Raw genomic sequence first — 12145 nt, 5'->3', positions numbered from 1 at the left:
GGCAGGTTTCCCCCTCGACTGGACCGGGCGAGTCAACGGTGCAGTCGGTGCCGGTGGTTGAGGCGGTGCCGGCTCCGTGAGAGCTATTAAGTCTCTCGCCGCCGCGAAGGTCTCTGGAGTCGACGGGAGGCACTGTATCACCGCCGGTCTCGGTGGAGACGCTATCTGCACCGGACTCAACGGCCTCGGCGCCGGAGTCGACGGTGCTGGAGGCACCTGTTTCCGGTGCTCCACCGGCGGACGCGGCTCTACCCCCGGCACTGGGGGAGCCGGCGTCTTCGGCACGGATGTCCCCGTCTTATGGGCTTTTTTATGCCCCGGGGATAATGACCGGCGCCGAGGCACTGCTTGCGGTGCCGACGAGGTCCGGTGCCGGGGAGGCTTGTCTGACGCCACTCGCGTGGTCGTCATAGCCGGTGCCGCCGGGGCACTGCGCACCGAGGTGCTAGGTGCCGGGGCCTGACTTGTAGATGGAGTGTCCGGACTAAGTGCCGCCTCCATCAGGAGTTGCCGGAGCCGAAAGTCCCGCTCCTTCTTGGTCCTTGGTCTGAAGGCCTTACAGATCTTGCACTTATCTGTTTGATGGGACTCTCCCAGGCACTTCAGACAGGAGTCGTGCGGGTCGCTCGTGGGCATAGGCTTAGCGCAGGAGGCGCACTGCTTGAAGCCGGGAGCGTTGGGCATGAGCCCGGCCCCGCGGCCGGGGGAGAAAGGGGGAGACGACCCCCTTAATCCCCTGAACTACTTAGAACAACTAGAACAACTTTTAAACTATTTAACTATAAACACTAGAACTATAACTATAACTATAACTGTGATACAACAAACTAAGCTAGGGAGAGTGGAGAACAGCTAAGCAGCGCTCCACAGTTCCAACGACCGTCAGGGGCGGTAAGAAGGAACTGAGGGGGCGCCGGGTCGGCTGGGGTATATATTCAGCGCCATGAAGGCGCCACTCTAGGGGGCTCCACAGCCGACCCGCCGGTGTTGCTAGGGTAGAAAATCTTCCGACGATCGTGCACGCGGCGCGCACACACCTAATGGAATGGATATGAGCAAGCACTCGAAGAAGAACGTGGATTTATCCATCCCCTCTCAGCAAGGCCAGCATTTGAGCACACAAGGCTCTGTTTCTGCTGCAGTCACTGATGCAACTGTCCACACTAAAGGTGTAACACGGCCCTGGGGGGTGGGTCATTGGTGGTCGGGATCAAACCTAGGACCACCAGATCTGAAAGCATGAGACATTACTGCCTGAGCTAAAAAATTCAGTCCTTAGCCATGGATGTAGCAGGCTCCTCAACCACCAAATTTGGGCCAGAGTTCAACACTGTATGAATGATCACCACTTGACTATACACCAGCGGACGACAAAATAACCTCATCCACTTTAATTCACGCCTGTTGCTATTGTTGGTGCCAGACTTGCACCGAAATAACAAAAGATGTGTGGTGATTTCTGTGCCAATCTGTGTGTAGACAAGCTCTTAGACACTGTAGGGAGAGTTTGGTGGAATCTAGGTGAGGTAGAAGGAGAATAGAACAAAATAAAAAATTCAGGTAAGACATATTAGCTCATACCAGCCCGTTTTGACCTCTGTTCGTCCTCACAGTATGTTAGGGGTTTTTGAATGACTATATTTTAGTGCTTTAATGTATATGCTGCCACATCATGGTTATTATTGTTTGTATTAAAGTAATTCAACAGAGATCTCAACTGAAATGAGGGTTACATTATCCTGGGACTGCATAAATGCGTAATAAAAGAAAATCCCTGCCCCAATGAGTTTATAATCTACATCTGAGTCAGAAAAGTGGGGGACGGGAAACTGAAACACAGAGAGCTGAAGTGACTTGCAGGTCAGTGGCAGAGCCAGAAGTAGAGCTTAGGTTTCCTGTATGTGTCAGGCCAGTTTCCTATCCTCTGGACCCAACTGTCTCTCTCTAGATACCGCAGGAGTGACCTGAGTGCATTTACAATAGCATTCCTAATGCTGCAACAGCTTGAGTTTTTTGTACAGAATTTTCCTTTATTTTTTTAAAGAAAAAAGGCATTGATGATTACCCTGAAACAGATGCTTCTCAGGAGTTTATTTCAAAGTGTGATGCGAGATTCCATTGTGTAGGCTGTGACTGTCAATAGATACATTTAAGATGTAAGAAAGTACTAAAAACTACAGGCAAAAAAAATCTAATGATCTGTACAGTTCCTTCCTTCTAGAGACAGCCCCTGCACTTTATGCATGTTAACAAGAAGGATTCACAGAGCACTCTGGAAAGATCACCAAGAACACAGACAAGGAGCAGTGGGATTTCAGCACACTCTGATGCCCCCAGTCTCTGGCCAGCTCCACGTACCTGAGTCTTGTCCAATTGGTCTCACCGTCCCGGGGCAAACAAGTAACTCTGTGGAGGGCATATCCTGTGATTGTGCTTTCTGGGAGTCCTTTCTTTTATGAAAACACTTGAAGATGTGGGAATCCACCAGGGCTGCAAGCGTCTGATTCATCTTCCTCTTGGTCCATTCGGGAAGGATGTGGAGTAGCAGCTCAGTCGTGAAAGTCAGCCCGGTGATAGCCGCACATTTCACTACCAGCTGCTCCGAAGAGCTCATGTTGTCTAACTCAGCCAGTGCGATGCCTACCGAAAACAAGTCATTCAGTAAATCATCACTTCTCCATGCTGGGTGCTCCTGAGAGACCAAGACAGTAAGATTACAGTGGTTAGCTTTAGCGTTGGGAGTGAGAGGAGGATGGATGTCCTGTCTGGATCCTGTCCTTTTTACCCTACAAATGAACTGACCTGAGGAAGCTAACACGTCAATTATCTCTTCTGAAAGCTGCCTTCACCAGCAACTACTGATAATGGGCAGTCACAGGGAATTCACACACAGGATTTTTGTACTGACCATGAGTTGATCCAGGAGCCACCATAACTGCTCAGTACCTTGATTTGACTGTAGAATTTATTAGGAGGGCTGTGTTTATATTAATTCTTAATAGTTTGTCATTTAAATGAGACTTAAAGCGGCTTCCCAGAACAGCATCAGAACTCTGCTGCACCGAGCTAGAGTGCCAACTACTGGACTCGAGGCCTGGCATGACTCCAAGAGCAGACCAGCGTATTCAGGGATTAGATTGGGGCAAAAAGAGGGGAGAACCTTTTACAGTACAAACGCCAGAAGAATCCCTGTTAAGCAGACTGTAGTGAGACTGAGTGGCCTCCCTCAAAGCTGGAGAGCAAGGGACCACTACACTCCCCCTAGTGGGCAGGGCTAAATCTGCCACTCTCCCCTCACCAGAAGTCCTGGGGCGAGACAGAAAGTATAAAAGGAGAACCCCAGAGCTCAGTTGGGGCTGGAACACTGGAGGGAGCAGCAGATGTATTTTAAAGAATCCTTATTGAGGTTGCAGGAAAAAAAATCCCGATGTGTAGAAAGAATAGTAAATATAGCAGGAGACCAGCTTGGCTTAACAGTGAAATCCTTGCTGATCTTAAATGCAAAAAAGAAGCATACAAGTAGTGGAAGATTGGACAAATGACCAGGGAGAAGTATAAAAATATTGGCATGCAGGAGTGAAATCAGGAAGGCCAAATCACACTTGCAGTTGCAGCTAGCAAGAGATGTTAAGAGTACTAAGAATGAGGCAGTGGTATAGTCAGAAATGCAGTGCCAGAAGTCCTGTACACTAACAGCTGTCCTTAATTTTTAGCAAAATAGCTATTTTTTCCATTCTGTCCATCCAAAAATCTGCAATTCAGTGTATTTCAACTATATTAAGGCTCTCCGAATTTTTTTTGGGGGGGTCGCCCGCTGTGACATCATCTCGGTGCGAGTTGTTAGTTTTGCTGCAGCCACTCGCACTCGGGGTCCCCGAGCGTCTTTTGGCGGAGCGCTACCGGCTTCACGGTTTGCAAGTTACTGTACCAAATAACTAAACCAGAGAACTGTATTTAAGCGGTGAATGTGCTTTGACACAAATACTAAATAGAACCATGGTTACTACCTGGCCCTAGCAGAATCCCTTCTCCTTGACCATCATGATGCTATTTCTACCTCACCATTATTCCTAATAATCAATATTAATTTTCACTGCATTCTCCATGGTTTAGATTTATTTTCTTGTTTAGAATAAGGTCCCAATCTTAACTGCTTATTTGTAGCATTACCACCATCATCATCATTACTATTTGTATTACCATGGATTCTTAAATAAAAACATCTCATATAGATAACCAAGTCTCCCTCACTAGCAGCTTGTTTTGCTCACAGACTTTTCTCTGTTTCACCCTCACTTTGTAGGTTTTACAAACGTTTTACAGTTTATGAAGCACTTAGGAACCCCCAACCAAGAACAGAGCGGGAGGGAGAAGGGGGAATGCGGGGTGCTCAGAGGAGGGGGCAGAGTTGGGGTGGGGACTTTGGGGAAGGGGTTGGAATGGGGGTGGGGAGGGGGCGGAGGCAGGGATGGGGAAGAGGTGGAGTTGGGGCGGGGCCAGAGCCCCTGTGGAGTGTCCTCTTTTTTCAGTGTTGAAATATGGTAACCCTAGTCTAGACTATCCCTGATAGACATTTATCTAACCTACTCTTAAATATCTCCAGAGATGGAGATTCCACAACCTCCCTAGGCAATTTATTCCAGTGTTTAACCATCCTGACCGTTAGGAACTTTTTCCTAATGTCCAACCTAAATTTCCCTTGCTGCAGTTTAAGCCCATTGCTTCTCGTTCTATCCTTAGAGGCTAAAGTGAACAAGTTTTCTCCCTCCTCCTTATGACACCCTGTTAGATACCTGAAAACTGCTATCATGTCCTCTCTGTCTTTTCTTTTCCAAACTAAACAAACCCAATTCTTTCAGCCTTCCTTCATAGGTCATGTTCTCAAGACCTTTAAGCATTCTTGTTGCTCTTCTCTTGACCCTCTCCAATTTCTCCACATCTTTCTTGAAATACGATGCCCAGAACTGGACACAATACTCCAGCTGAGGCCTAACCAGCGCAGAGTAGAGCGGAAGAATGACTTCTCGTGTCTTGCTCACAACACACCTGTTAATACATCCCAGAATCATGTTTGCTTTTTTTGCAACAGCATCACACTGTTGACTCATATTTAGCTTGTGGTCCACTATAACCCCTAGATCCCTTTCTGCCGTACTCCTTCCTAGACAGTCTCTTTCCATTCTGTATGTGTGAAACTGATTTTTCCTTCCTAAGTGGAGGACTTTGCATTTGTCTTTGTTAAACTTCATCCTGTTTACCTCAGACCATTTCTCCAATTTGTCCAGATCATTTTGAATTATGACCCTGTCCTCCAAAGCAGTTGCAATCCCTCCCAGTTTGGTATCATCTGCAAACTTAATAAGCGTACTTTCTATGCCAATAACTAAGTCGTTAATGAAGATATTGAACAGAGCCAGTCCCAAAACAGACCCCTGCGGAACCCCACTCGTTATGCCTTTCCAGCAGGATTGGGAACCATTAATAACAACTCTCTGAGTACGGTTATCCAGCCAGTTATGCACCCACCTTATAGTAGCCCCATCTAAATTGTATTTGCCTAGTTTATCGATAAGAATATCATGCAAGACCATATCAAATGCCTTACTAAAGTCTAGGCATACCACATCCACAGCTTCTCCCTTATCCACAAGACTCGTTATCCTATCAAAGAAAGCTATCAGATTGGTTTGACACGATTTGTTCTTTACAAATCCATGCTGGCTATTCCCTATCACCTTACCACCTTCCAAGTGTTTGCAGATGATTTCCTTAAGATTATAAAATCACATCTCTAAAAAATCCTTACATAGATTTTTAGATACACAATCATCTTCAGCCTTAAAAGCTTGGATCTTCAGACATAGTTTTTTAAATAAATCCTTCAAAAGACCACCCTTATCTAAAATACACATTTTAATTTTAATTACTATAGTAAAAAAACTTGCTTCCAAAATCTTCCTGTACATCCCTTTCTCCCTTCATATGCCCCCCCCATTGAAGAGAGCCCTTAAAGGGACAACACCCCTTTCCTTCTAGATAGCTGGACAAAGAGTTTCCCTTTCTTTACTTCTGACTATATGATGAACTAGTTTTAAGAGAACCCTTCAGCAAAATCAGTACTTAGTAAGATATAACATCCTTTGTAATGCCTAAAATCTTTGGAAACATATATTTTAAAGTTGGTGAAATTTCATAAGCATGTCTATTGTTATGGAGATCACACAAAGTAAATTAGTGTTCCCTTTTTCTAAAAGCAATGAACATTGTTATGAACACACTAAACCTCTGTGACTGATTAATTTAAAATAATATTTTTGTTTCAGTGAGTTAAATATGTAGTAATCTGGAATGATTACTTTATGAAGGCTTAAGAGTACATTTAAAATATAAAATCAGCTTAGAAATACTGATTAAGAAAATGTAAAACAGAGAAGAATTGCATCACGTATTCCATACTTAATGTTGTATTCAGCAAGACAGCCGACTCGCCCTTACTACAAAGTTTTTGCAAATAAATCTCTGACAAACTTCAGGGCATATCAAAAAACCTGGGACTGACATTTTTTTATTTCCAAGTTTAGTGCTTTTAATTAGGTACCTTCTGCATGTCCAGTCTTCACCATCTGGCATGCAGTGGAAAACATGCCCCATTTTCTTTAGAAAGAAATTGCAGAAGAGTGTTTTTTTCAAATATCATTTGCTTCATTTGGGTTCAGGGATTTGGCTGGAAGGGGGTGAGCACGATGTGGGAGGGAAGAGAGGAGGGAGACAATGGGGAGAGGGTAGGGCCTGGGTGGAGTGGGGCGGGGCCTGGAGCAGAGCAGGGGTGGAGTATGGGTGAGGCCACAGGCAGAAGAGGTGGGCTGGGGAGCCTCCCCAAGGGGCAGCTTCACCCACTGCCCATGACAGGAGGTAAGAGCGGGTTGGCTCCTGCACACCCAGTGCGCACTGCAGTCTCCTTAGGCAGGGGCTGTATGCACAGAGCCGAATGTGCCAGCACCACGCATTCTGTGTGAGGGAGAGGGCAAGGGGGTCTCTGCGGGGAACTGTGACTCTCCACCACCGTGAGGCAGGCCGGGGGGGCCGGTATCTTTTGCTGCCTTGTCCCTAACCTCCCCCCACCCCCGGGCTGCCGTTGGGCATAGGGGCACCAGTTTAATAATACTGCATAGGGCCCCTTAAATCCTAAGGACGACCCTGCAGACTAGGCCCTGAGTGGAGCTGCGCCCTGCGGTCGGAGGAGACAGACGAGATTCCCCAAGGATTCCCCGCCACCAGGGCCAGCTTTAGGCCAATTCCCTGGAATCGGGCCCCGCGGGTAAGAGGGCCCCGCACCCGCGCCTAAGAGGGCCCCGCGCTTTAGACTCACACGGTGGTGGTCCGCTCCGGCGGCATTTCGGCGGCGGGGGGTCCTTCAGTGCCGCAGAAGACCCGGACCGGACCCCTCCGCCACCGAAGACCCGGACCGCGGAATCGGGCCCCGCAGGTCCTAAAGCCGGCCCTTACTGCCACTGTTAGGGCCCTGGGCTGGGACCCAGTGGAGTAGGGTGGGCCCAGGTCTCCCTATCCACTGCTGCCAATCCCACCCCTGGTAGGGTGACCAGACAGCAAGTGTGAAAAACCGGGACAGGGGGTGGGGGGTAATAGGACCCTATATAAGAAAAAGCCTCAAAAATCGGGACTGTCCCTATAAAATTGGGACATCTGGTCATCCTAACCCCTGGGGTGGCAGTCTACCCACCTTAGCAGTGGCGGCTCCAGACAGCAGCGCACCAAGCACGTGCCTGGGGCGGCAAGCCACGGGGGGTGCCCTGCCGGTCCCTGCAGGGGCGGCAGTCAGGCTGCCTTTGGTGGCTTGCCTGCGGGAGGGTCTGCGCTTGCCTGCTTTTGCTCTGCCCCAGCCAGGAGGTTGTGGACCATAGACTGCCTGTGCTCTACTCTCCCCCTCTCCCTCTCCCGGGCCAGAACTTCCCCATAGACTATTGATAACTACCTGCCTGTAGTGAGGCCGGGTGGCCTCCATCCCCACTTGAGAGTGAGGAACCACTACACATACTTCTTGCCTAATTGGAAGGTCTGGCCTATTCTGCAGAGCTCAGACTCGTGCTTCTCCACTTTGCTCCAAAGTTCAGACCTGCGCTGTCTGCCGCATTCAAGCTCCCAGGCCCTCTTTAACTGCTGCCCTTAAGGAACAGAAACATTGTGTCCCCACTGGCGGGAGACATCAGGAACAGACCCTCACCTTTTAAGGTAGGGGGCAGCATAATATTTTGCAACTTAACATTCTGGTGAATGGTGCAGATGTACAATTCATTGTCTGAGCTGGAAAGCGATTCCGTTTTGGAGGGGATGACCTTGATGGCATTGGCTGCACGGAGAGAAAGAGGAGAAAAAACAATTACAAGAACTCACATTTTAATTTGTTTGCTTTTTAAATCTATCCAAAGCAAAACAATACTTGACAAGACCTAATGGGAACAGCCATTATAACCATTTGGGTGTGAGAATAAACTCTGTCACCCAGAATGCAAAACAGGTTCCATTGCATTTCTACTTAATCACAACATTCCGAGGCTGGCTCTTCTGGGGGCCAACTCTTCGGTGTCGCCTAGATTTCCCAGACTAAATCACATCAATGGCCTATCTTAGGAGGAAACCGTAACTCTTCTTCCCTTATGGAAATTTGGCACTAATATGTGGTTTATGGCCTGCAGGAGCTGGGCTGCTATTTTTCTCTTCCCCCTTATTTATTTAGGAAGTTTTAAAAGGCTTACAGAATCATTGCCCTGGACTTATTATCATTTTGTTTTTGATATTTACAACAGCTTTTATTTAAAGAAACATTATACAATATAATCATCCAATCTCTCTGTTTAACAGGGTGTTACCTTTGCACTATGCAAGACGTTTTGTTTCTGGTGATTATATTATTCTGATTACCCATTTATCAAGCCAGGCATGTCCATCAAATGTTAATAATCAAAAACATGGACAGATGTGCTGGGTTTGTTTTTGTTTTCAGGCAAATTTATTTTGTCTGAATATTGAACAACATATCTAAGAATCTATCCGCTACATTTCTCATATCTTAGCTAGTATAACTGCAAGTGATACCATTCCCATAAATATCAAAATCTTTTGGTTGGAAGATATTTGTCACCATAATATCTTGTATCAATTAGTCCACAGATTAACTGTGTGGTGAGTAGGAAAGTGTTTCCTTTAATGTTTTAAATATGTTGCTTTTTCCTTTCACTGGGTGGCAGCATATTCTATTATGGAAAACTATAACTATTCACTCTTAGAGGGGTAGCACATAGAGGAAACCTGTTAAGGTTGCTAACAAATTGCATTATAACCTTTTTTCAGTGACTTATAACTTTGTTAGGCATTAAGCTTTGGGACTGAAATTTTCCATGCTTGGTCTCTGCCTCAGATTTGGTTTTTTGAAAAGTCAAGACTTAAAATGGTTCAGCAGTTTTGTCAATGTTAAAAAAATGCATATTTTCCACCTGCCCGCTTTTTGAGCAGCTTTAGTGTCCCAAAGATTTGGAGCAGGAACAGAAATTTCTCAGGGACAAATAGCATCCAAGAGTTCTAAGTCAGTCCCATGCTTTAATCACTCAACCTCACTCCCCTCCCAGAGACAGGAATGGAACCCTGCAACCCAGCATTCTACTGCTGAACGGCCACCACTTACCCTCTCTGCTGCCTCCCCTGGCCCCAGTCTTGCCTCCTTTCCTAGCCTGTTCAGCTACTCTTTCCATTCCCCTCAGCACATCTCCTCTTTGCCCCTGGCACCCTCCTTCCTTCCCTGAATTCCAGCAGCCAGTGCCAGGCTGACAAACATTCCCAGAAAGATGAGAACTGCCTGGGAGGGTGAGTCACTATATGCTATACAGTGGGCTGTGGCATTTAAGAACATAAGAACCTGTCTTGCAACAATGGCCAATGCCAGGTGCTTCAGAGGGAATGAACAGACCAGGTTACCAAGTGATGATGAGTTAATGACAAGTAGCTTACTGAAAAGGCCTTCCCACTCATCATCTACTTCCTCTTCCTCCTCCCTAAGATGGAAGATGAGCATGTTCTTTAAATGGAGGTTCCGCAGCAACTCCTCGCAGTAAAATGGGATTCCATGGCTTCTCTGGATCAAGAACCTAAAGAGAGACAAAACTATCACTGACCATTAAAATAAGGGACTGTTATTCTCCTGGGGCGATGTTGGGGATGGTAGCTACGTAGATACCATGGTGACAGGTGCCTTAACAACATCTAAGGTTGCAGTTGAAATGGACGAGGCTGCATCAAATGTCCTGTATGCCTCCTACGTGGTAGATTGCAGGGCTGTACTGAAGACACAGAGTGTGTCGTGGGGTGAATGAGCAGCAGGGCAGGGGATCAGGCTCATATTCAAATGACAGTCAGGTGTAAATCAGCACTTAACATAGCTATGGTCGTTTACAACAGCTGAGGATCTGGCCCCATGTTTGTTTTTAAATGTTACTAATAGCAACTAGGTTACTAAAACTGGACCCATGTCAAGCCTAAATATTCTCTGCTAACTCATCACATAGGTGTCACCACCTTCCTGCAGAGTTCCAACCTGTCACAGCCAGCCTCTTCCTTAAACACCTTCCTCCTTTCTCCCATAAAGCCCTATCAGTCGCAGAAAAGCTCTCTGGCAAAGTCCATCTAGTCCCCACCTTTTCCTTCTTCAAATCCCTCCTTAAAAGTCACCTCTGCCTTTATGCCTGCAAGACACTGTCAGTTGACATTGGCAAGGCAGATGGCAAGCCATAAGCACTGTTCATTGTGCTAAAATGTACTTGTTTGACTAAGGGTAGGTCTACACTTACCTCCGAACCCGGAGGTAAGCAATCGATCTTCTGGGATCGATTTATCGCGGCTTGTCTAGACGCGATAAATCGATCCCGGAAGTGCTCCCCGTCGACGCCGGTACTCCAGCTCGGTGAGAGGAGTACGCGGCATCAACGGCGGAGCCTGCCTGCCGCGTCTGGACCCGCGGTAAGTTCGAACTAAGGTACTTGGAATTCAGCTACGTTAATAAAGTGGGGGGTTTAGTGTGGACCAGGCCTAACTCTCACCCTCCCATTCCCACCACCACCACCACCACCCTCTTTGGCTACCTGTTGTAACATACAGTCTCAGTGTTTTTAGGGCAGGGACACTGGAGCCCTCATCCTGACTGGCACCCTTAGGTGTTACTATAATATAAATAAATGCCAAGATTTTCAAAAATGGGAGCCTAAAGTCAGACTCTTAAATCCATATTTGGGCACTTAAATAAATTGCCTGATTATTTCAAAAGTGCTGAGTACCCAGCAGCTCCCATTGACATCACCTATACAACTTTAACTGTGCATACACACTATGATTCAATCTTTAATTAATTACTGTCCTCCTCTCCCCCACGGGACTTCTTGCTTCAGTCAATGCACACAATGGAATCTAGGATCCTATGGTTACACCAGTGTGGGGGTCACATAGGAGTCCTTGGAGTTATTTTAAGGGTCCCTTCTACAGTACTTATACAAAACCAGGAGGAGGGTAAGGAGATTCGCTTAGGCACATACAGCAGTTAGGCATCTAACTTCCGGTTGCTCTTTTGAAAATCTCTCCATTTTATACCAGGCTTTTGATTTGCAATGTTTTAAACAGGCTCGGCCAATCTCTGTTGACCAGTTGCTATGACATTTGTGGCCTCTCAGCCACTTGAATTGCAAAGACTCAAAATGTCAGTAAAGCTTCCTTTGGCAAAATATCCCCCAAGTCCTCTCATTTCCTGATGTTTCATCGCTTCACAGATTCTAAGGCCAGAAGAAACCACTGTGATCAGCTAGTCTCACCGCCAGTATAATACAGCCCATAGAATTGCCCTGAAATAATTCCTGTTGAAACTAGAGCATATCTTTTAGAAAAAACATCCAGTGTTTTCGTACCATGCTTAGCTTTAGTATCTTAGCAAATATGGAAACAGTACTGGCATGGCCATCTGCATTACAGTAGTAAAATGGAAAAACCAATAAGGATAACATTTTAAAATGCACGGTGCAGGTTTTTTTTTTAGTTGATTGCTTTTAGCTGAAAGCAGGTATCAAATAAGGTTTAATGAATTTTTAGC

The 12145-nt window shown here is 46.4% G+C and overlaps 1 pseudogene; it reads right to left on the bottom strand.

Moving 5' to 3' along the window:
* The window catches only part of LOC128831350 (adenylate cyclase type 10-like), a 43326-nt pseudogene that overhangs the window by 6056 nt on the left and 25125 nt on the right, over positions 1–12145 (bottom strand).

This window comes from Malaclemys terrapin, chromosome 2 (assembly GCF_027887155.1).
Source record: "Malaclemys terrapin pileata isolate rMalTer1 chromosome 2, rMalTer1.hap1, whole genome shotgun sequence".
NCBI lineage: Eukaryota > Metazoa > Chordata > Testudines > Emydidae > Malaclemys > Malaclemys terrapin.
The sequence above is the reverse complement of the archived record's forward strand: the minus strand, read 5'-3'. Positions and strand labels throughout refer to the sequence as shown.